General features: G+C 50.6%; 1 protein-coding gene across 1 annotated transcript in view; it reads right to left on the reverse strand.

The window, feature by feature from the left end:
* SYNPO (synaptopodin) overlaps nucleotides 1-12,604 on the reverse strand; it is a 59,788-nt gene extending 47,184 nt beyond the window's left edge. The window contains exon 1 of the mRNA XM_023227048.3: nucleotides 12,498-12,604. The gene's annotated coding sequence lies outside the window, so the exon portion shown is untranslated. The remainder of the gene's footprint in view (nucleotides 1-12,497) is intronic.
* Between the last annotated feature and the right edge of the window lie 12,842 nt (nucleotides 12,605-25,446).

The following is a 25,446-nucleotide window of genomic DNA, read 5'->3' on the forward strand; positions in this document are numbered from 1 at the left end:
AAGGAAGGAAGGAAACACAAAACCAGTAACAATGATAATAGCTGATGTATATGGAGTGTTTACTCTGTCACGTGCTATTCAGACACTTCATTTGCAGCAGCTCATTTGATCCTCATCACACCCTATAAGGAAGGTGCTATTATTATCCCCATTGTGTAGATAAGGAAATGGAGCTTCGATGACTTGCCAAGCTCACACAGCTAGTGAGTGATTGAGTCAAGTTTCACGTCCTGATGGTCTAGCTCCAAATGTCACTCTTATCCATAAGACTATACTATTTTAATGGTATAAGTAGTTGCTGAGTGAAAGAATGAAAGGATGAATGAATGAAACAGAGGAATGGGAAATGGAAGGATGGGAGGGAGAAAGGAGCTTCTCTCTGATGTCTGGTACATTGCCTGGCATACTGTAGATGCGTAATATTTATCAAATGAAACAATACATGTGGGGTGGCCAAGAGGTTAACTGTAGGTGTAACCTAGGAGCAAAACTGAGGCACCCTGGGAAAAAAGGTGACTCTGGACGGGTTCAGATGGCTCAGGTGCACCTGCCCACCAGACTCCGGTCTGGAAGCACCCTCGGCACCAGTCTGGGGTAGGGGAACTGTCTGGCCTGTCCAGAGCTGAGTTCTTGCTGACAACAGGAAGAAAGCTTTTGTTGTCCTCGAGAATTTGACCTATGTTCCTGCCTTAGTGTTTCTCTCCCAAGGAGGGGATGAGAGCCAAGGTGGGGGGTTTCTTCCTCATGGTTTCAAAGGCGGGGAATCCCAAGCCTTTCCAACCTCCAGAGCTAGTAAGCATGAGAAACCCCAGCATTTTCCATTACCTTGCTCTGCATTTTTTGAAGAATCGCTTTCTTTTACCAGGCCTCAGTTTCTCCAGTTGAGAAAGGCCTTGGGCAAAGTGGTTAGTGGGAGTGGTAGCAGCAAGGTTGCTGCTACACCTGAATTCTCCTTGGCCTTGCCCATTTCCAGTGTTTTCCTGTTGGGGTAGTCAGTCCCAGAGGGATGTCCACCATGATCCCATGGTCCCAATCCTTTCCTCTAGTCCTTTAGGACAGACTGACCAATCTTGGCATCCTTCCTCCCTTCCTCAGCGGCCATCAGCATCAACCATCCCGGCTGCCCAGCCTGCTCTGACCTCTTCTCCTTCCCCCCTAGTCCTCTCCTGCCCTCCATTTCTGCCCACCTCCTGGAGCAGAAGGGACCAGTGTTGGATGGGCATGAGGTAGAGCTGGGGGGACCCCCAGGAGCCATAGGAAACCAGCCCTTGGCACTAGGTAGTGGTGAGAGGTTGGGAAGAACTTCCAGCTGGGCACACTGGGTGGTCTCAGGAGAGATAAGGTTTCAGTTCAGCCTCAGAATAGTGGGTAACTTCAGATGAGTCTCTGCATCTTACTGAATTTCAGGTGCCCTCTTGGTAGAATGGAGACTCAGTCATTCATTTACTCATTTGTTCACTCAACGCATATTCACAGAATGCCTGCTAAGTGCCATCACTATTTTAAGTGCTGGCAGTACACAGTGAACAAAAGAGAAAGAAACTCTGCCCACGTGAAGCTCACATGTTAGCTGGGGTGGGCAGATAAATAAATAAGAAAGTATGTCAAATGGTGTTAAATACAATGGAAAAATAAGCCAGAAAGACGACCTGGGAGTGCTGTGTGTCATTAAGATAAAGAAACTGTGGTATGAGCATAACAAACCTTAACAGATGTCATTCCATGTTTTGTATAGCATATGCATTTCAAGTTCACTATTATGCTAAATTCTCATATGCAATTATAAAAAAACATAAACCAACATTAGGTGGCAAACTTAGAAACATAAGCCCTGCAAACCCCTGGGAGACATATTTCTTATGCTAATATTTCGATTATTCAATTGTTCACCATTTTAGAACCTTCCGATTCCATTCTGAATATGTCTACTATTTAGAAATGAGTATTTTTTGTAATCCTGTATATAAAAAATAAGATTTCATATGTTAGCATTCTTTTTTTTAGAACATTCTTTTCCAAGTTCATTATTGGTAGAGCATCACCTCACTGTAAAACACATGATATGCAATGAGTTTGAGGACAATAATAATGATATCATATTGCTGTGAGGATTAAATAAGGTAACCTGTGAACATGCTCAATAGAGACAGCTGTTGTTATTATAATTACTGTTTTTGTGAAGTGGTGACTGAGGGCATTACAAGAGCTAGCATTTATTGAATATTGAGCATGTACTGGGCACTGTGTCAATCTTGTTTCTTGTTTCTTTCTCACAATAACGCAGTGAGGCAGGCACCTACTGTTACCCCCCAGTTAACAGATTGAGGAAGCAGAGGTTCACAGAGGGTGAGTCTGCGCCCATGATCCCAGAGCAGGAAAACGACCAAGCTGGAACCTCACAGGTGTCTGGGGCCTGGCGTGGTCACTGGAGGTTTTCTGAGGGTCTGGGGAGGGGCCGTTTCACACAGCACAGAGTCCTTCGTTCTAGCTCTGGCTCTGCCATGCCCACTGTGACCGTGGCCACATGCCTCCTCCACTCTTGGGCTTTGGTGACCCCCACCGCACAATGACAGGGCTGGGCCTGGAGTCTCAAAATGCTCGTCCAGCTTTAGACTGCCTGTGGAACCCGGCACCCAGGATGCTGGGGGACTCAAGCCTATTCCAAGTGGACTCACTGAAGCCAGCCTGCTCACAGAATCAGCCAAGTCCCCAGTACGTCACATCTATTTCTGCCCTGCCGGTTTATAAATACATGGGCCAGGGAATCAGCTTCAGAGGAACTGGGGAGACTGAAGTCATGGCTATAAATACGGGGCTGAGACTGACTGGGGTCAGGCATGGGTGTGGCAGGGCAGAGGCCACTCTGCACACAGTCCAGTCTCCCTTGGCCGCACCAGAAAATGGGGGCTCAGATGGAGAAGGACTTGCCCAACGCCACGCAGTCAGCGTAGGGGGAGAGGGCTGGCGCACAGGGCCCAGGCTCTGAGACTGCTTCTCACTGCCACCACCTGCCACATTCATAGTGGCCCCTCACCCTGTCCCCCAGTTTAAACAAGAGACTGAGACTGATACTATGATTTCAGTTTCTATAATAAACTTATGCTGATAACATACTGCTTTTTATCTGTTGCATACACTGGGGCTCCCAAATATTGCATTGCAGAAAGGGTTCAAGGACTAAAAATTCAGAAAATGCCTAACCAGCCAGGCATGGCGGCTCACGCCAGTAATCCCAGCATTTTGGGAGGCCGAGGGAGGGCGGATCACCTGAGGTCAGGAGTTCGAGACTAGCCTGGCCAACATGGTGAAACCCCATTTTTACTAAAAATACAAAAATTAGCTGGGCATGGTGGTGCATGCCTGTAATCCCAGCTACTCTGGAGGCTGAGGCAGGAGAATTGCTTGAACCCGGCAGGTGGAGGTTGCAGTGAGCTGAAATAGAGCCATTGCACTCCAGCCTGGGTGACAAGAGTGAAACTCCATCTCAAAAAATTAAAAAAATTAAAAATAAAAATAGAAAATGCTTAACCATGCCTACCAAATGGGATCCCTTCTTCGCTATGCCAAGTGGCCCAGCTGTGTGCTGAAGCCAGCCACACTGTCTCAGCAGCCAATGCACCCTTTCCCAGCTCTGCATTCAGGGACATTGTCAATGGCTTAAAATGGGCCACAGTGGGAGTAGCTACACCACAGAAATTGGCAGGTGCTACAAATCATAGCTCTTTTTCTCCAGAGAGCAAGTTGTTAGACATTTATCCATACATCGCTGGTTAAAACCATGGCTAGTGAATCCCTACCGTACCCATTTCCTGACTGGCTGAACTTGCCCCAGTTACCTTTCTTCTGGGAGCCTCCAATCTTTCATCTGTGGAGTGGGGACACTAACCACGCCTGCATCATAGTGACTGTGAGGGCTACCGGAGCTGGTGCCCCTGAGGATTAGCATGGCAATTCCCAAACTTGTCCAACTCATCAGAATCACCTGAGGATCTTTTACACATTCCAAAGCTCTGGCAGCACCCCAGACAAATTAAATCACAACCTCTGGGGGTAGGACCTGTGTTCAGTGTATTTTGAAGCTTCCCAGATGGTTCCTATGCGCAGGTAGGTTTGGGAGCCCTCACTCTTTACAAGCACTATGTAGCTGCCCAGAGATCACACAGGAATGGGGAAAGTGCAGACCCCACATCACTGCTCCATTGTTTAACTCCTGGGGTTTCAGGGGAAAAAAAACCATATTAAGAATAGTGGGTTTTCAAAGGATTATAAGTCATGCTGCTACAAAGACACATGCACACGTATGTTTATTGTAGCACTATTCACAATAGCAAAGACTTGGAACCAACCCAAATGTCCATCAATGACAGACCGGATTAAGACAATGTGGCACATATACACCATGAAATACTATGCAGCCATAAAAAAGGATAAGTTCATGTCCTTTGTAGGGACATGGATGAAGCTGGAAACCATCATTCTCAGCAAACTATCACAAGAACAGAAAACCAAATACCGCATGTTCTCACTCATAGGTGGGAATTGACCAATGAGATCACTTGGACACAGGAAGGGGAACATCACACACTGGGGCCTATTGTGGGGACAGGGGAGCGGGGAAGGGTAGCATTAAGAGATACACCTAATGTAAATGACGAGTTGATGGGTGCGGCACACCAACATGGCACATGTATACATATGTAACAAACCTGCATGTTGGGCACATATACCCTAGAACTTAAAGTATAATTAAAAAAAAATAAAAAAGAATAGTGGGTTTTATTCATTTGTTTTTTCTGTTTAAAAGCCTAACCAGCCTAAAGGAACCACGGGAGGAGAGGCCCTTACCCTCTCTCCCTTGCAGATGTGGGCCTGGCTGCCCCACACTCCAGAGCAGATGGGCCACAGGCTTATAGGCCCCAAGGAAGCTTCACTTCATGTGGTACCCAGCTGGCCAGCCAGGGAGACGGAGGGGCTTCGGGCTGGCCTCTCTTCCTCTGCTAGAGAGTCATGCTGGCCCTTCTGGGTCCACGGGCCAAAGGTTTATGAAGTTGGCTCTGCCTGCGAGACATCGAGCTCCTGGCTTGAAGGACTTGGATTAAGAAGGGTGACATCAGTGCACAGTTTATGCCAAGGGCTTGGGGCCTCAGTCCAGTTTCTCCCTGGACCACCACCAACAACAACCAGTGATAAAAATAATCATGCTAGTGACTGACATTTATGGATTCTTCCTATACACTAGGCTATACCACAGCGAGCACCTCAAAAGGCAATACAGTATAGCACTGTGCCGTCCAACGTGGTGGCCACGAGCCACATGTGCTACCAAGCACTTGAAATGTGGCTAGCCCACATTGAGATGTGCTGTAAATGAAGAATACACACCACGTTTCCAAGACTTAGTACCAAAAAAACAATGTAAAATATCTCATTAACAAGTTTTTTATTTTATTTTATTATTATTATTTTTTTTTGAGACAGAGTCTTGCTCTGTTGCCCAGGCTGGAGTGCAGTGGTGCGATCTCGGCTCACTGCAAGCTCCGCCTCCCGGGTTCACGCCATTCTCCTGCCTCAGCCTCCTGAGTAGCTGGGACTACAGGCGCCCGCCACAACGCCCGGCTAGTTTTTTGTATTTTTAGTAGAGGCGGGGTTTCACCGTGTTAGCCAGTATGGTCTCGATCTCCTGACCTCGTGATCCACCCGCCTGGGCCTCCCAGAGTGCTGGGATTACAGGTGTGAGCCACTGCGCCCAGCAACAAGTTTTTTTCTTAGATTTATTATATGTTAACATGATGCTATTCGGAGTTTAAATAAATGCATTATTATAATTGATTTCACGGGCTTCTTTTTTCCACCTTTTTTTAAACCTTTTAGTGTACCTGCTAGATAATGTAATGTTACATAGGTGCTCACATTACGTTTCAGGGGACAGCGCTGGCATTGCAGTCAGGAGGGCTGGTCTCCACTGCCACACTCCAGCACTGCATTGTGCCGCATACCAGCTGTGAGACCTGGAACAAGTTATATCACCCTCTGTACCTCAGTTTCTTCATCTGTAAAGCTAGAATAATAATAGTACCTACTTCTCATTTAAATGTGCCTGGCAAAGAAAGTCCTCAATAAAGATCAGCTATCCCGGCACCCCTTGGCATTGGTTTAAGTGATTCCTTGGGTTATTACGTGCCTCAATAGGTACTGAGCTCCCTGTCACTTGTGGTAAACAAGCAGAGAATGAGAAACTCCTCAGCAGAAACGAACTGACCCCAATATTACAGGAAATCCAGACCAGCACAGAACATGGTAAGACCATAACCACCTTCACTCTGGACATTCTACCTTTATTAATGCAGCCTAACATCAGATTCGCTTTTTTTTCCTTTCAACAGCTATGTCCCTATTATGCTTATGGTCCACAAAGATGGCACTAAACAACTGCTACTTTTGTGCCACATCTCCCACATCCTGTACCTGGGCAGTTGGCATTTTGAGCTCAATGGAGGATCTGACACGTATTTAAGTTAGTTTGGCATCATGCTCACAAGGACTCGCAGTAAGGACTGGAGCCCAGACTCAAGTTTATCAAAAGATCATAACCCCTCCCCCTACCCCTTACATAGGATGAAATAAAATAATGGAAGGGAAATATGTTTTGTCAACAGTTATCCAAGGCTACTATTAAGTCCATTCAGGACTCACTTGTTGAGTCTGGATGAAGAACAAGTGTGAGGGCGTCAGATACTGGACAGGGAAGGGCTGGGGGATAGAAGTATAGGCTCAAGAGTTGGGAGCAGGTCAAGGAAAGGAAGACACTGAAAGAGGAGGCTGAAGGGCGCTGAGTCTAACTGTAGATTTGCTCGGTTGGCCAGCCCCTGTCACCTGCCTCTCCTCGTCACTGAAGCTTTGGCTCAGCACACACTCAGAAGTTCAGCCCTGCTCCTTCTAACCCCTGTGACCGCGGGCAGGTCACTTTCCCTCCCTGGACCTGAGAAAAGGCAAAATCATGTTGTTGCTCCACAGGGCATGGCAATACTGGAGGTGAAAGAGCTGGTCCCCGCACCTGGTGCAGAGCAAGATCCCAGTGCTCTGAGACAGTGTGGGGGCGCAGTCCGCCAGCCGGCCCAGTGCTCTGAGACAGTGTGGGGGCGCGGTCCACCAGCCGGCTCTGTGCACTGGCAGCTTGCCTTGGAGAAGCCAAAAAGGAACGGTGTGGCCTTGGGCAAGTGACTTCCCCTCTTCTCCATGTACAAATCAGGACTAATCACAGTGCCCACCTCATAGAGTGTTTGTTGTGAGGATTAAACAGTTAATATAAGAGCTTAGAACAGAGCCTGACACGTGACGATGCCCAGTATACAGTAGGTGTTATTATTGCAGTGAGGGAGTTGAGCCTGCGTAAGTTGTTGGGGCAGAGGGGAGCAGGTTGAACGAGAAGTAGCTACAGAAATACACCATCCCAGCATCTGTCCTCCAGCTTGGAGCTTCTCTGCTGTGTGTCTGTGCGCGCATGCGTGTCTATGTCTGTCTGTGTGTTTATGTATTCACTGTGTATATTTGTATGTGAATCTTGTGTTTATGTGGATATCTGCATGATATCCACGTGTGTGTATGTTTGTGTGCATGTGTATATGTCTGGGCGTGTATCTGTATCTGTGTGTCTGTACTTGTTTCTATGTGGCATTTTGTATACATGTGTCTGTGTGTAATCTGTGTAATTGTTTCTTTGTGTGTATCTATGTAACTGTGTGTAAGTGTGATGTATATGTGTCTCTGGGTATGTATGTATGAATCTGTGTCTTTGTGTGTGTGTCTATGTATATCTGTGTGTATTTGTGTGTCTGTGTGACTATTTAGTCATGTGTTTGTGCCTGTATTTATGTGTGTGTCTGTGTGTGTCTCTGTGTATCAGTGTGTGCTTATCTGTCAGTGTGTGCATGTTTGTGTGTGTGTGTGTGTGTGTGTGCGTGAATGTGGTGGGGGTGGTTGGAGTCTGTCTGCAGAGCTGCTGGGAGTGGCCCAGGAGGTGGTTCAGCCAGACCAAACAACCCCAGCGAGCTTGCAGCTCCAGGCTTTTCTCCTGACTCTGTTTGCTTTCTTCCTCTCCTTTCCGGTCCCCTTTAACCCATTCCTGCTCCAGTGGAGCTGGGAAGGAGGCCCTGTCCGGGTAGGTACCAAGGGCCTCCCCTTCGCCTCTCCCCATAAGGTTTCCTACCTTCTTGCCTCCACCCCTCCATCCCTGCCTTGTTGCCATGTTGATCCCACAGAGGCCCCTTCCCTGTCTGAGCCTCAGTTTTCTGAGTTTCCTCATCTCTTTAAATATCCTTCAGGCATGAACCATCACACCATTCCTGCTGTCAGTGACAAGGAAGAGCACTAGTCCTGACCACCTGCCAACCTGGGAGACTCGGGCAGAACATTCCAAGAAGTGCTTTTGGTAGCGTTTATGGCAAGATTTGAGACCAGCCTCAGGGAGAGCCAGGGCCTCTGGCCATCCAACCTCACTATTCACAAAGGCTGTGGCCCCAACTTGGGACTATCAGAGGGGAGCAATTTGAGGAGCAAAGGCCTCTGGGTTTCCATGTGTCAGGAGCTTAGGGCTGGCTCATTTAATCCACGTAACTGCCTTGTGAGGTAGGTGCTATTCCTGCCCACTTTACAGATGCGGAAACTAAGACTTGGTGGGATTAGTAACCTGCTGGAAGTTATGGAGCCAGTGGGGGCGGGGATGGGACTAGAACCCAGGCCTGGGAAAGAGTTGGTGCTCTTCCCTCATCTTAGCGCTTCCCTCATCTTAGCGCACACCACTTGCGGCTGTGTTCCCCCCTCTGTAAAATGTCAATCATACCCCCACCTTAAGCCAGGAGAGTTATCAGCAGGCCTGATGCCTTTGAGCTGCAATTTGTTCAGTGCCAGTGCAGTGTGTGCCAGGGCTTCCGTGCCGCCACCCTGTGAATTTGCACAACAACCCATTTTGCAGGTCAGGAAGGTGGAGTTGAGACGTAGTCGCCTGGCAAGCTCCCACAGCTGCTACAGGAGCAGAACACGGGGTCACCTAGCTTCTCTTCTTGTTCTTTTTGCCTCACCCAGCAGCTAACTTCAGTTTTCCCTTCCCTGAAGTTAACATTGCCACCAGTAGATCTGGATGTGACTCTATAGATGAACTGCTTTGTTGCCACTTCCACACACTGCCCCTACCAAACCTAGGAAAAAGAAATCAAAGTAAAATCTAAGGAAGTCAAGAGCCCAGGGCATCACTGTCGGTGAAGAAGTTCTAGAATCTTCAGCCTCCATCTGCACCCCATTCCTTAGCCCACCGGGGTGGCTTACTTAACCAGACCACAGTTATGGGAACAGTTTTGCTTTGAAATGAGAATGTTTCTTGGGGACGGAGTTGCTCTTCAAGCACTCCTCCTCCCCACATGGCAGTGCCACCTCCCACTCCCTGGTCAGGCAGATCTCTCTGTAACGATGCCCATGCCAGGACAGCATGAAGCAGATCTCTGTTTGCCCTTGGCCTTGGGTATAGCTGCTAGTGGTTCAGCAGGACCCACAAGGCCACTGAAGGCCAGTTAGAATGTGGCACGTTCTGTAGGCAGAGGCTATGCCCCTGACCACGGCCAGCAGCTTCCCCAGGGTTTGAAACAGGATTCAAGGGAATCCAGGCCCAAGGACTCTGAATGACTCCATATGCCATCTCCAGGAAGCCAACTCCAAAACTCACAGAGTTCTTCCCCCTAGGAAAGGCACCCTTCCATGAGAACAGGAGTCCCTGGAAATAGGATTTTGTTTCATCCTAGGGCAGCACTAGAGAACCACTTCAGCCTCATCAAGGACAATGCCTCCTAGGGCCAGAGGAGAGGCGGACCAGAGAGGGCAAGGAGCTTGCCTAGGGTCACACTGCATGTTAGTGCCAGGGATCAGGTGGACCCAGCCCTGTGCTCCTTCCTCTGCATCTCTGCCTCATCAAGAAGGGACTGTGAATTCATCCCCACCCAAGGATGCTGTCCACATCCTGGAGTCAGAGCTTGGTATGCTTTGCCTGTTGCAGGACAAGACAAGAAAGAATGGTCCTGAGAGTTGCATTTCCTGCAGCAGAGCAGGGTCAGGCTTCCCTAAAGAGCTGGTGATAGGACAAATCACCAATGAATATCCACATATAAGCAACTGTGGTCACAACTAACACTAACAGCAACAGCAAACCTAGCAGAAAGGGAGGAGGGAGAGGGAGTATGTCCTGAAAGATGCCAGCTCTAACCAGCTTCGCCTGGAGGACTGACTGGGGAGCTTTGCCAAGGCCCCTCCCCAAAACCCTTGAATCCTCCCAGTGCACCTCTCCTTGGCCTGTCCTGGACTGGCAGATAAAACACAGCCAAGTGGCCTGGGAGCCAGAGCTGAATGGCAGGAAAGGCCAAGGCCAGGGTGGCCTCTCGCCTACCCACCCATCCTGGTGATTCAAAGCAAGGCTGAGTCCGGACAAAGCACTTGAAAACGTCAGTCAGGGGACAATCTCTTTCCCAAACTCCTTGCCTGTGACCTTGGGCACTCAGCTTTTACTCGGGACGGCTGATCTTTTCCCCAGCTCTACGCATTCCATCCCCTGCCCCTTCCCACATAGCACTCACAGCATACACCACACACACACACACACACACACACACACACACACACACACACACACTAAGGTGGCAACTGGGCTTTCCACTCTGTAATCACAGAATTACAGGGCGGTTGCTAGTTTGTGGGGGCCAAAAGATGGTCTACATAGCAGATCACACCTTCAGGCCCGAGACAGTCAAAACCAGCGCTCTTAGGAGCATTTGAAATGATGAAAGCAGCTACGCATGGTGCCTCATGCCTGTAATCCCAGGGCGTTGGGAAGCCATGAGGGAAGGATCGCCTGTGGCCAGGAGTTTGAGACCAGCCTGAACAACATAGTGAGACCCTGTCTCTACAAAAAATAAAAGAAAAAACAGCTGGAAGAGTTATGATCATGCTACTGGACTCCAGCCTGGGTGACAGAGTGAGACTCTGTCTCTAAAAAAATAAAATAAACAAATAAAAATAAATAAATAAATAAATAAATAAATAAATAAATAAATAAAGTGCTGGAAACATAACAAGAGCCCATTGCCAAAATGGACAGAACACAAGAATCTTCTCCTGATCCCCGGCTTTTATTCCTTTGGGTCAATTATTCCTTTATTTCCATCTACCCGCTGACTTGACATGCTATTTAGACACCTTTCCCTAATGGGTAAAAACAACACGCACTCCTTGTTACAGTGAAAATTGGCAATCCACGTGGCACCGTCTCATGGACTGCCAGAGGTGCACACACCAGACTTTGGAAAACACTATTCTGGCCCAACTCTGCCATTGTGGGGATAGGGAAACAGGCCCGGAGACAGGAGGAGACCTGTCCAACATCCATAGCAAGGCAGTGGCAGGGCCACCACCAGAACCCAGAGCCTGGCGCCCAGTAAGGCTCATTCCTTAAGGAGAGATGATCCAGGACTCAGGTCACCTAGGCCCTTGGGGAACCGCATTTGCCACAGAACCTAAGAAAGTGGACTCCAGACTTGCACCAAGGCAGAGCCCACATCCCAGTGTCCTCTGTGCCCCCGATGAGTCCAGATGGCCCATCATGTCTCCCCAATGGCCATGAGCAGGCTGTCCCTCACTCAGGCTAGGTTTTCTCACCTGCCAGGGCTACAGTGGCGATGCTGAGCTCCTGGAGGTGACTGATCTGAAAAAGATGAAAACAGACGTGGGAGCAGAGGTTGTTATCACCTCCTTGCTCTACTTCTCAGCTCTTCCCCCCGGGGAAATGGGCAGAGGTTGCACAGGTGCCAGAAGACTGACTGGGCTGAAAGAAAAGGAACGAAGGAGGATGGTGGTCACGAGGGAGTCTCCGCACAGTGAGAACCACCCCCAACTCAGGTGAGAATCCTCTCACCCCAGAGGGCCCTCCTAGGCAGCCAGCAGGCTCCCAAGCTCTGGGTGACAGGTAGGAGTGTGCCCAGTACTCAGGCCACAGGAGGCCACTTCAGCCCTGCAAGCAGGAACACCCCACCGACCTGCAGACAGGCTCTCGCGTGTGCACACACACTCATTCATGCAACAAGCACACGCACAGAACTCATTCACTCACACACTGACATACTCTCACTTGTACGGATGCAAATGACCCTGAGCCCTCCTGCACAGCCCCTCACCCACCCTGGGGCACATGGTGGGGCCAGCTGCATCTTTTCTCCCCCAGCCCCAAGCCCCAGGCTTGGCGGCGTCTCTGCCCCGCTGCCTGGGAGGCACATGTGGTTTCAGTTAACAGGAGAGCGGGCATTTCCGTCCCAGACAGCCAGGCCCTGCCAGGGCCCTGGCCCCACAGGCGCCCGCAAGAAGGGCCACCTCCACCCCCACTCCACCACTGACCATCCCAGGGACCCCGAGGCCCCCTCTCCCCTGGAAGGCTCTGTTCTCCTTCCCTTTGGTCGCCCCCTCACCTGTAGCCGGACACCACACCCTCCGGCACAGCAACTGGCTGTGCCCGGGCCTCTGTCCACGGCTGCCCGGCTGCCCGCCGCCTGCCCGCCTGCTCCTCACTCGCGCTCTGTCTTGAGCAGGCTGAGCGGGATGGGAGGAGGGCAGGGTGTCAGGGGGGCGGGCGGGAGGGAGGGGAGGGGGCGTGTGGAAATGAAACTTTAATAACAGAGCCCCTTTTGTTTCCGAGCATATGGGATATTTCATACATACTGAAGACATTAGCCGTCTATATTTTTAAGGGCTTGGGGTAAAGGATGAATAAATACAGCCCATATTCTGCTTGACAAACACACATCAGAGTACTAACTTCTGTAGCATTTCAAAACCCAAAGAAAAAGACCCCAGCGACACAGGACACTTAAAAATAAATACGTTTCCAAAACCTCAGGCTGGCTTTGCCCCTTCGTGGAGCCACTTGGAGGACTCAGGGCTCCCTTTATCCCACGGCACTTCCCACCACCCCCTACACCTTCTGTGCTATTGTGGGAAGCAAGCCCCTGGAATCCAGCCCCCTGCCCCATTTCCCTTTCCCGGATCCCCTAACCCCCAGCCAGATCCCTGAGTGTTAAGAGTTCCAGAAGAGCTTGGAATCTCTGCTCTCCTCATTGCAGAGATGGGGAACCAAGGCCCAGAAACGGGCAGGGACTTGCCTGAGGTCACACAGCAAATCCAGATTTGGGTCAAGGGGCTGTGCCTTCTTCTTTCAACAGGAGGGATCCCCACTTCCCCACCTGGGGGATGGGACTGGGGAGACCCCAGAGCCCCAGAGGGAGGGCCGGTGCGTGGGCTGGGAGAGTGCCCGCCTTCCTTTCCCAGTGGAGTGCTGCTCTGGGTATCCCCTCCAACTCTGGGCACCCATCCAGGGGTGACGTCAGCAGGGCTGGGAACGGGGCTGGCCCCAGGAAATCCCCTTCAGGCCGACGGATCCCAACAGGCCCGGAGGCCTCAGGTGCAGGAGCCTCCCTCCTTTACAGTTCAGCTCCCAAGTCCCCTGGCGCCCTCCATCTTTTCTCCAGGAACAAAAGGAGAAGCCCAGAGAGGTCTGAGGTTTGGCTAAAGTCATGCAGCAAAATGATGGCAGGACAGAAAATCGACCCCGGCTCTTCTGAACCTGTGTTTGCTGGCAAGGCTTTGCTGGCAAGCTGTCCCCAGCTCCCTCCGGGCAAGGCCCCTTGGTCAGGGTCTGTGCAGTTTCCCCACTGGTGTCTATTCGTTCTCTGGAGATGGCCTCAGGTCCCCTCTCCTGTTAGAATTCAATCCCTTCTCATCAACTGCCTAACCATCCATTTAGTTAAGCAGTTAGCACAGTGCTTGACACTTAGTAAGTGTCCATGATAAATGCAAACACTTTATTATGATGATATTGATCGAGTCCCTGCTACAACCAAGCCTGTGCCCAGCACTGGCACTGCAGTAGTTACTGTAAGACAAGCCCATCCCCTGACCCCCATGCTCACAGTACAGAAAGAGCCTCCGTCTTTGCAGATGTCTTCTCAGGGATTCTTCTGTGATACACTTTGCAGTAGGTACCACAGTCATCCTCACTTTAGGGCAACTGAGGCTCAGAGAGGTTTAGATGTCTCCCCAGACCACACTGGTGGTGAGGGGGCTGGGCTTCCAAGCAAGATTCCCCGACTCCAGAGCCGGTGCGGGTCACCCTCCTGGGGCTCACTCAGTCCTTGACCCCAGCATCGGTCCCAAGACTGCCCAGCACCGCATACCATTGGGTGACAGCCAGTAACAGTCACTTTCCTGGCCCCTGCCAGGAAGAGCACCCCCAAACCGTCCACAAAAAAGGGAGCACTGATGCAGAAGCTTGCATCCTGGGTTCTTGGCCTCACCATGCCACTAGCAAGTGTGCGGGGTTCCTTCTCTAAGGACATGGTTCTTTACTTGTGAAGTAGAGATCGCCATTTAACTCAACTGTGAGGATCACATGATATTAAAGGATGTGAGAGGGTATGCACCATGGAATACTATGCAGCCATAAAAAAGGATGAGTTCATGTCCTTTGTAGGGATATGGATGAAGCTGGAAACCATCATTCTGAGCAAACTATCGCAAGGACAGGAAACCGAACACCGCATGTTCTCACTCATAGGTGGGAATTGAACAATGAGAACACTTGTACACAGGGTGGGGAACATCACACACCAGGGCCTGTCATAGGGTGGGGGCAGGGGAGAGGGATAACATTAGGAGATATACCTAATGTAAATGACGAGTTAATGGGTGCAGCACACAAACATGGCACATGTATACATATGTAACAAACCTGCGCGTTGTATACATGTTCCTTAGAACTTAAAGTATTTAAAAATAAAAAAAGAAAAAGGATGTGAGAGGGGCTTTGCCCGGTACATGGTGATTTCCCTGTCTGGAATTTTGTGTCGAGAATGGATCCTGGCATTAAATCCTGTCTGGGTTCCAACAGGCCCTGACAGGCCTCCTTGCCAATGGGTGGCCCTCGGTGTAACCTGCATCCGGCTCCAGAATCAGCTTCCTGAACAAGTCCTCCCATGTCGACACCCCTGCAATAAACCGACAGCAGGTCCCCCGGCCATATGAGGGGCTAGAGGGGATTGATTCAAGGTCCCTGTGAACCTGGCCCCGACCTCAACTTCCCCCTCCTTCCCAACCCAAACCCCCCACGATGTCAGCCTGCACCTTCAGGCCTCTGGGGACCCCTCCCTCCCCACCACCGTCAGCAGCCTCTGCCTTCCACTGCCGCCATCAGCTTGCTGATGTGGGAAGTCCATGAGCTGTATTGTCTGCACATGGAACTCGCTGTTGGTAACAGTTCAGAGGCCTTTTTAGAAAGGGGATTTCGTAGGAGTTCTGGGCTGGGCTCTGCATTAGGAAGCTTTCCAGGCAGGTGGGAGGTTATTATCTGGATACTAATCATCTCATAAAATAATAAGAAAACCGCCATTGATGGAGCACTTCCTCTGTGCTGGGCACGGTGCTAAGCGTTTCACATGCACCATACATGCATTCCTGACAGCCTCAGAAAGCTGGTAGGGAGGCCGAACTGTTTGCTGAAAGCGCCCCAGCCTGTCCGTGGTAGGGTGGGTATTTAAGTGTGTCCTACGAGTATGGCCTGCTACCTCCAGCCTATGCCCTTCACAGCAGCACAGACTGGCTCTGGGGGCAGCATTGTCTGTGCCTGGTGACAGGATGAGCCCCTGGAGGAGTGAGACAGCCTCAGTCTTGTCTTTCCCCTTGCAGCAGTGCTGACTGCCGTGCTCGTTCTGAACTGGCATTTGTGAACATTTGCTGCCTGGTTAGACTCTCAGATGGAAGGAGGTAGTGTGTGTTTCTCTGTGGGCGGGGAACACCGCTTCCTTGGCCTGGCGAGCCCTGCCCAACCTACGTGGAGCCCATGACCACGGTGTGTTGCGAGGGCAGTGAGTGTTCACAGGCAAGACCCCACTACTGAGGAGCGTGAGGGTTTTGACCCACGCTGTTTCTGATCCAGGGAAGTTTGCCCCTCATTCCCACCCCCAGGAAGTCACTATATTCATGCCAAATTTAGTGTGGTCCGGGTGTGGTGGCTCACGCCTGTAATCCCAGCATTTTGGGAGGCTGAGGTGGGCAGATCACTTGAGGTCAGGAGTTCAAGACCAGCCTGGGCAAGATGGTGAAACTCTTGTCTCTACTAAAAATACAAAAATTAACCAGGCATGGTGGCATGCACCTGTAGTCCCAACTACTCAGGAGGCTGAGGCAGGAGAATCACTTGAACTCAGGAAGCGGAGGTTGCAGTAAGCAAAGATTGTGCCACTATACTCCAGCCTGGGTGACAGAGCAAGACTCTGTCTCAAAAAAAAAAAAAAAAAAAGCTGGCCGGGCACAGTGGTTCACGCCTGTAATCCCAACACTTTGGGAGGCCAAAGCCGGTGGATCACCTGAGGTCAGGAGTTCCAGACCAGCCTGACCAACATGGAGAAACCCCGTCTCTACTAAAAATACAAAAAATTAGCCGGGCGTGGTGGCGCACGCCTGTAATCCCAGCTACTCCAGAGGCTGAGGCGGGAGAATCACTTGAACCTGGGAGGCGGAGGTTGCGGTGAGCCAAGATTGCACCATTGCACTCCAGTCTGGGCAACAAGAGCAAAACTCCATCTCAAAAACAAAACAACAAAACCAAATTTAGTGTGGACATTCAATCAGCACAGCACACTATGTCCCAGAACTCTTGGGCTCACTGAGCCTCCTATGTATGTTGATGGTAAAGGATGGGAGACAGCCGAGAGGTGCAATGTCTAAGAAAACAGTCCTTGAGCAATGGGCTCAGAGTAAGAAGCGTTAAATGGAGACTTGACGAAACAGGAAGCTCCAAAGCCCACTGTCTGCCACTAGCCAACTTAGCAGAAGCCACAGGAAGACAGCAGGATTGTCTTAATTTCCCAAGGAAGGCATATTGAGACACAGCACTAGGTCCCCAACCCTCACTATCAAGCAGGTGCCAGCCCTACCAGCCAGGTTCCCCTTCTAGAGTTCAGAATGTGGATAGAAGTCATGAGGTTTTCCAGCTCTTGCAAATGGCTGGGCACACGATGGGGCCCGTGGGTGTGAAATGCGTACACTATCTTCCCTTACCTTCCAGCCTCCTTGCCCTGACTTGGGTCTTTGCATCAGGGATCTGAGCCCGTGCAGGAGGTGGCAGCCTCTTCTGGGTCCCCTACCCTTGCTCAGCAGGAGACACTGCTCACCAGACACATTCTGGGACCCAGGGACCTCAAGAAGATACCCTGGACTGTGGGAGGGGTGGATCACTGGCCCAGGAACCTTCATCTCTGGCAGAGCAACCTTCACCAGGGCCCCCTCTGACACATGAGCCGTCCTGATCAGATCACTGGTAATTGAGTTGCCTTGGGGGGTAAATTCCATCCAGATGTGGAGGGCGGGGTGGACTTCCTGAGCAGAGCAGGGGCGGGGCACTGATACATGGGGCCAGTCTGTCAACTCACCAAGTACCTAGGAGGCCTGGGATGGAGCATCATCTTCTGAAAAAGCCAGATGTAGAATTTCAAGGCCAGGATATCTGAGTCCAGCCTTCTTAGTGAGCAGATAAGGAAACTGAGGCCTAGAGAGCCTACAGAACAAAAGGGATTAGTCCCACAGTGACTGCTGGATTTGTGGGATCAGAATTCCAGATCTCCTATCTGGCCAGATCTCTTCTCTGGGGGTGTTTAGGGGAAAGTCGGCAGGGTGGCCCCCTCCCCCAGGAATCTCCATCAAGCCCTGGATTTGGAGGTCAGGAGTAGGGGTCAGGAGCAGAGAATCTGTGGTTGGGGGAGGCTCTAATCACCTCCAGCTTAAACCCCCAAACCATAGAGAGCTGTGTTTTATTTGCAGAGATTGTGGGGACAGAGGAGAAAAGAGTCTAGGGGCAAGCCTGTGAACAAGACTTCCCCCCAACCCACCTGCCCTTGCAGGGTCATGGGAGAGCCTGTGGCCTGGGCCTCTTTTCCCAGGGGAGGCCCCTCCATGCTTCTCTCCTTTGAGAAGAGCCGCTGGGCCACATACCTTCCTGGCTCCTTTGGGCCGACTTACGGGAAGGCAGGAAGGGGCCAGCCAGCTAGGGGGGTGGGGGGCATGAGAACTTGGAGAGAATGAGAGGAAATGAGGGGGGAGTGGGCTGGGGTGGGGGGAGATTAAGAAGGGAATTTTTTTCCTCCTGCCTCATGTTTTGGCTGCCTTAGTGTGAACATGTCTAGGCGCCTTATCGCGAAGGCCAGCACAGTCTGCATGAGAAAGAAAATAGTGTCTGCAGCGGAGAAAATTACATCTTGATAAAATAGCCCTTTGGAATGACATTGTGGGTCTCTTATCAGCGAGTGGCTAGGCCTTACATACCTCTTGTCTGCCTGTCCCCAGGCCCCCAGATCCCTCCTTTTCTTCTCTCTCTTCCCTGTCTCCTGACTCCCAAAGCCTACCCAGAAAGTGGCCTACGCTGAAACTGTCAGCGAAGTGTGGAAACCCAAGTTCTAGTCCTGTCGCTCCTGATGCTGTGAGACCTGAGCCAAGTTCTTCTCCTCGCTGGGCCTCTGTTTCCCTTCAGTGAAGAACAGGGAAAGGTGGAGGAACAAGATGGTTTCTGAAGATCCTTCCAGCATTAGCATCTCACAGTGCTGACATTTTCATACTTGGTGATTCTATATGTTTTGAACTTTTCCAACCTCTTCCCAAATGCCATCGCATGCTAAATGTCTACAATCTAAAATGTGTAAATCCCCTTCATTTCCATTAGACACATGAAGTTCTCACTTTATCCTGAGGTAAAGCTACCCAACCCAGAGTCTCTGCAGCTCAGAAGAGGGTCTGCCTTAGCTTCCACCTGAGAAGTCTTGCAACAGCACGAGGTCTTCCAATTTTTTAGGCATAAATATTTTCTTCCTCAAAATATTTCCTACATGGAAATCCATATAAAATAGCAGACAAGTGAAGGCATCATGCTTGCTTCATCCCATCCCCCTCATCCTCCACATCTGCTTCCCTCAGGCCTCTGACCTCCTTCCACAGCATCCGAGGCCCCACTGAAACCCCTTGCAAACTTCTGGGGCAGCGGATGGAAGTCTGGACATAGCGGCAAGAGTCCCGCTCAACCATTACGTTGCTGTGCAAACTTGGAAGAGACTTTCTCCCTCTCTGAGCCTCAGTTTTTATCATCTGAAAAAAACTGAGGAGAGTGTTCACCAAGCCCACCTCCCCAGGTTGTTCAGGGATAAACTAAGTGGTAAATAGGAAAGTGCTCTGTGAACTAAAAGACTTGATGATGATGAGAGAACTTGTAGTCTGCAAATGTGAGGCCCGGGAAAGCTTTTAGTGACCATCTGTGCAATTCCTTCTTCTTACAGTTGGGGAGACTGAGGCCCAGGGAGAGGGGAAGGAATTTGACAAAGGCCACACAGTGAGATGGCAGCAGATCCAGGGGCAGGTGGAGGGACCCACGCCGTCTATCAGGAAGGCCTGTTGGTAGGTTGGGGGGGAAACTGGTTGCTTTTTAGGGATCCTGCCCAGCTTGAGGATTTGCTCTGACCTCTCTGAGCTACTCAGAGTCTGGGTTTTCCCCTCTTCCAGCCTCCTGGCTTTGCAAGGCAGGGATGGGGAGAAAGCCCCTTTGTGTAGCAGCCAAGCCCCAGCTCTGACCCAAGTTTTTGTTCCCTAAAGATCTTCCCCTGGCAGAGAAGCCTCAATCTGCACTGCCCCAGTCCCACTTGGCCAGGCTTCCCTGCCACCTTCCACACCACCCTCAAGCCGCAAGTCTTGGCCCACACACAGGATTCCACAGAGCGCCTCTGTCCTCTGGCCATCTGGATGGCAGGGCGGGAGCTAACAGACGTCTGCAGGCTGAAGAAGGATAGCACCAGGGCCAGCATGGCCATGCAGGGTACCCCCCTTCACCCAGCAGGGACACCCCCTGCCCCACTTCATTATCACCTCACTTTGTGAAGCTTTATTATTCCAGAACCAAGCACTGCCAGAGCTGGCAGCCCCCTAAGTCTTCCATGACTTGTACCTACATAGCTCTGAAACCGCCATTCCACTGACCACACACTGCCCATTTACCCACCAAACCCAGACACTGCCTCTGGATTCTTCTTATCACAGTTCCAGCAGCACTGGCCAACCAGAACAGACACAAATGTTTTTATTGTTAGAAATAGGCCACGCCCTGGGCGTGCTGGCTCATGCCTGTAATCCCAGAACCTTGGGAGGCCCAAGTCGGGGGACTACTTGAGCCCAGGAGTTCGAGACCAGCCTGGGCAGTGAGGCAAAACCCCATCTCTAAAAAACACGAAAATTAGCCAGTGTGGTGGTGAACGCCTGTAGTCCCAGCTACTTGGGAGGCGGAGGTGGGAGGATGGTTTGAACATGGGAGGCAGAGGTTGCAGTGAACCGAGATCATACCACTGCACTCCAGCCTGGAAGACAGAGCAAGACCCTGTCTCAAAAAACTAAAAAGAAATAGGCCAAGTCACTCCGGAATATATAAAACAGAGCTAAGGCTCAGAAGGGAAAGGAGTGTTGCCTGAAGCTGCACAACAAATAAGGGACTGAGTAGGGAACAGAACCCAGGTCTCCGGGGGTCCGCCTGCAACTCCTGCAGACTCAGCATCCAAAAGCTCAGAAAGGAGCTTCCCTCTCTGTCCTGGCTCTGCTCTGGCCCCAGCTCCCAGGACAAACCTCATTCTTACTCCCTGCCTGAAGATAGCACACAAGTCAGGGCCGCCAGGCATGCCCTGGTCTGGGGGTCTAAGGCCATTTCTCTTCAAATGAGAAAGCCAGAGACCAGGCCATAAGAGGGAGAATTCAAAGAAGTGGGTCTATTCAGACTCCAGTGGGCTACCAATACAACTCTAAAGGACTGTCCCGGCACCGAGGGGAGCACTTTGTTCAGAAGGCAGCGGTAAATCTACAGAGACGTAACAGGAAGGCAGGTTTCTGTTCAGCCTAAGGAAGAGCTTCCTAAGCTGCCCAGTGATGGAAAGACATACCTTGGTAGGTGGTGAGCACCCTACCACTGGACACAAGGTTCAGATGCCCACATGGGGTGGGCAGGACTTGTAGGTGGTATTAGAGGAGATGCCCTTAAAAGCCCTTTTCCATCTTGAGAGGGTGTGATTTGGGCAAACACACTCAGTTACTCAAGCTCACAAACCATAGTCACTTAAACACAAGATCCCCTGTCTTCTGAAAGAAGGGTCAAGACTTAATACCTGAGGAGTGTCCTCTGTCCTTCAGGCCATGGCTCAATGGGAGGAAGGGTGCTTGGACTCCAAGATTGCTGTCTTACACTAGCTGGCCTGTGGGTCCAGCCCCAATGCCTCCTTCTCCTGCATGGAACCTTCAGAATTTCCCCCATTTGGAATGTTCTTAACCTACTTGCAGATTCCCACACTAGCATGTTTTGTTGGTTTAATTCCACCTTGAATCAGAACAGTGTTTCTCAAGATTTTTTTTTCTTGGTGGCATAGGGACATGGAAATATCCAATATCACTTAGCAGTGAGAAAGCTGTTCCTTTAAAAACTCTCTTTCATTCATCGAGGGTGGGGTTGCCAGATTCAGCAAGTACAAATACAGGAGACCAGTTAATTTGAATTTCAGATAAACAACAAATAACTTTTTTCAGGGTAAGTAGGGCCTCCACAATATTTAGGATATATACTAAAAAATTATTCATTGTTTATCTGAAATTCAAACCTAATGAGCATCTTGCATTTTTTCTTCTTCTTCTTTTTTTTTTTTTTGATGGTTTTGTTGTTTTGTTTTGTTTTGTTTTTGAGATGGAGTTTTGCTCTTGTCGCCCAGGCTGAAGTGCAATAGTGCAATCTCGGCTCACTGCAACCTCCACCTCCCGGGTTCAAGCAATTGTCCCACCTCAGCCTCCTGAGTAGCTGGGATTACAGGCATGCACCACCATGCCCATCTAATTTTGTATTTTTAATAGAGACGGGGTTTCTCCATGTTGGTCAGGCTGGTCTCGAACTCGAGACCTCTGGTGATTCACCCACCTCGGCCTCCCAAAGTGCTGGGATTACAGGAGTGAGCCAGGGCATCTTGTATTTTATCTGGCAGAGCTAATCAAGAAGAAAGTCTTAGTTGGGTGCTAGCCTGTCTTTAACACAGCTCTGACACTTGTTAGTCTCTTTTTATCAGAGAGAGAGAGAGAGAACAAGTCTCAGGCTCTAGGTAAAATTTAACAACATTGTTTTGTTTTTATTGTATTTTATTTACATGGTTACTATGTATGGTGAGTGTTACCATCTTCCCTTTATAGTAGCAATATCAAATTCCCTTTGAAAGAAATGTATTCAGGTTTTAAAAAGTGAATCAATTTAAAGAAAACTGTTATGTAAGTAACATCACAGGCTCAATGCAGTTGTGACAAAAAACAGGAAGGCGAAGGCCAAGAGACCAAGGCTTGGGGCTACCTGAGAAGGTGCTTCTGCCCTTTCCCATCTGTGAACTCCAGGGTCCCTTCCTCCCCTGCCCTGTCCCTGGTCCCACACAGGCTTGATGGCTGGAATTCTGCAGCCCCCGGGGCCGGCCTGCAGGAAGTGCTGGGGGCTTGGCTGTGCATGCTGCAACTCTGGGGGAGAGGTTTCAGTCCATTCCCCATCACCGAGGTCCCCAGAGCCCCTTTATACAAAACAGCCTCCCCGTCCCGGGCTCGACTTCAGAGGGGCTGTTTCTGAGGAGGCAGCCGCCAGGGACTTCTCAATGTGTTTCCAAGTCAAATCCCAGCCTTTTCAGCTTTGCCAAGACCCACCCCCCTCTTCCACTCTGGCTGCCTCCAGGAGTCAGGGCTGCAGGCCATGTCCTCCAGACACCCCTCCCCCACCTACCAGACCTTCCGGCCCAGACACCATTAGTGCCCCCAACCCAGGCCTGACACCTTTGCCTCATCTGTTCCCCACCCCCTCTAACCCTGAGGCTCAGAAAAGAGCCTTGGAATTAGAGGTAGGGGCTTGGAGGGGGGCAGAAAAGGAGCTAATTCCCTGGATTGCAGAGAAGGCCCCAGTCCCTTCTTAGACCAGGACTGGGGTCGGGACGGGGAGGTATAGCAGCAAGTCTATGCTGCACGAGCCTCTTCTCCTTAGAAGCCCCCTTCCCACTTCTTTATCGTCATCACCAGCAACAACGATAAGAGCCCTTCCTTTTCGAGACTCTTCACGTGTCAGGCACTGTGCTAAGTATTTTCTGTGAATCTTCTTATTGCACCCACACAGGGACCCTCTGAACTGAGAATTGCCATTATCTTATTTTAGAGAGGAAAAAGCTGAGGCTCGGTTGTGTTAAGTAACTTGCTCAAGATCACATAGCTAAAAGGGACAGAGCCCAGGATTTGAACCTACGCGGGGTGACTGCAGACACCCATACAAGCGCCACCCTCAGATGCACAGTATCAGCCCCAAAAGACTTCTAGGACGTGAGGTGGGGAAACTGAGAAACCAGGAGACAGAGGCTGCCTACCAGGCTGGGTTTGACTCTGGTAGAAATCCCCTCTGCCGTCTCGTCCAGTGTCTGATCACCACCAGGGCTGAAGTGCCCTACCAATTTGCTGTGTGGCCTGGAGCAGCCCCTTGGCCCTCTCTGGGCCTCTGCATCCCCTTCTGAGCTCTATCTTAGAGGCTTCTCAGCTTGGCTGGCTGTGGTGGTCCCTCTGCCCCACTCCAGGGGCCTATGGTCCCAGCCAGGAGATGAGCCAGGGGAGCACGTACGGGAGAGGCATGGGGACCATCTCAGGCCTCATTCCCCTCTTGATCCTCAGCAAAGATGCTTCTTCCCAAGGCAGAGGCAGGCTCCAGCTCAGACATCAAAGAGCCTGTGCGGCTGGTGCTTTGATGGGAGCCTTGTAAAATAATAGGAAACATGAGGATGACACTGTGCCCCAGCCCAAAGCGCAAGGCTTGGAAAAATGAAAAGAAGAAACTCTTGGCAGCCCTCCGTGCGGGCTTTGGCTGAACTTCGCTCCTTGCAGCTGTTGGCAGCCTGTCCTCTCCCCACCAGGTTGTTTGCAGCCACCCCCGGCGGGGATGTGGGTCCCTGCATGACTGGTGAACTGGGGACCTCTCCCCACAGCAACTGGGGACCTCTCCCCACAGCAAAGGAACTTGTCTACTGGAATCCCTTTCTCCCAGGCTCCAGAGAGCACTACAGAGAGCACAGAGCTGGGGGCTTTGAAAAGGCTCACAGGGACTCTGAATAAACCCTCATTTGAAGATCCTTTAGTCCATCTCAGACCTGGAGCCTGTGTGGCTTATAATCCAATAATTTGCTCTTTCTACCCCCTGCCAAATGCATTAGCAGCAACTGACTAGACCACGGAGGCCTGTCATTCACCTGCTCTAAACCTTCTAGGTAACAATGTGGTAACACATACTGAATTAAACGCATGTATCCTTTGACCAGCAATACCACTTTCTAGGAAGTTATCCAGCTGGCGCACCAGCCCACATGCTCAAAGGTGAATGCATGAGGATATGTTCATCACAGGATTGTTTGTGGAAGCAAATGGCTAGAAATGATGTCAAGTCCATTCGTAGGGATGGGTAATGAAATGCAGAGTGTCCATATGGCGGGACAGTAAGTGGGGGTAAAACCAATGAGATAGACCTACATGTACTGCTCAGAAATGATCTATAAGGCCAGGTGTGGTGGTTCATGCTTGTAATCCTAGGACTTTGGGAGGCTGATGTGGGTGGATCACTTGAGGTCAGGAGTTCAAGACCAGCCTGGCCAACATGGCCAAACCCCGTCTCTACTGAAAATACAAAAAAAATAGCTGGGTATGGTGGCACACGCCTGTAGTACCAGCTACCCAGGAGGCTGAGGCAGGAGAATTGCTTGAACCCAGGAGGCGGAGGTTGCAGTTAGCTAAGATCGCTCCACTGTACTCCAGCCTAGGCAACAGAGCGAGACTCCATCTCTAGAAAAAAAAAAAAATCTATAAAGCATACACTGGAACAGAGAATGGTGTGTATAGTACATTACTGTTTGGACGAACGGAGGCAGGATGGTGCACTTCCGGGTTCTTCTTCACCACCAACTCTTCCCGTGTGTGCGAGAATGCAGCTGACGCCCGGGAAGGTACAGATTAATCAGGCATGCACCAGGTGATGTCAATCCAAGGAGACCAAGATTTACCTGGTGGCACCTGCGGAGCGCCCCTCCTCCCCCGACATGCCTGTGCCCCGCCTATTGCCCTTCCACTCCTAGAAAAGTCGCTCCCAGCAGATGCGCCGGGGGTGGGCTTTCTCAGCCCTCCGTCCTCTTGTCGGGACTGTATTAGAAACTCCACCCCCACCCCCAGCTCCGGTCCCTGAAGCTAGATGACCAAAGAATAAATTTGCAGTTTTGCTTTTAGCCTTGCCTACTCACTGGTTCTTTTGTGCCC

This window comes from Piliocolobus tephrosceles, chromosome 4 (genome assembly GCF_002776525.5).
Source record: "Piliocolobus tephrosceles isolate RC106 chromosome 4, ASM277652v3, whole genome shotgun sequence".
Lineage (NCBI taxonomy): Eukaryota > Metazoa > Chordata > Mammalia > Primates > Cercopithecidae > Piliocolobus > Piliocolobus tephrosceles.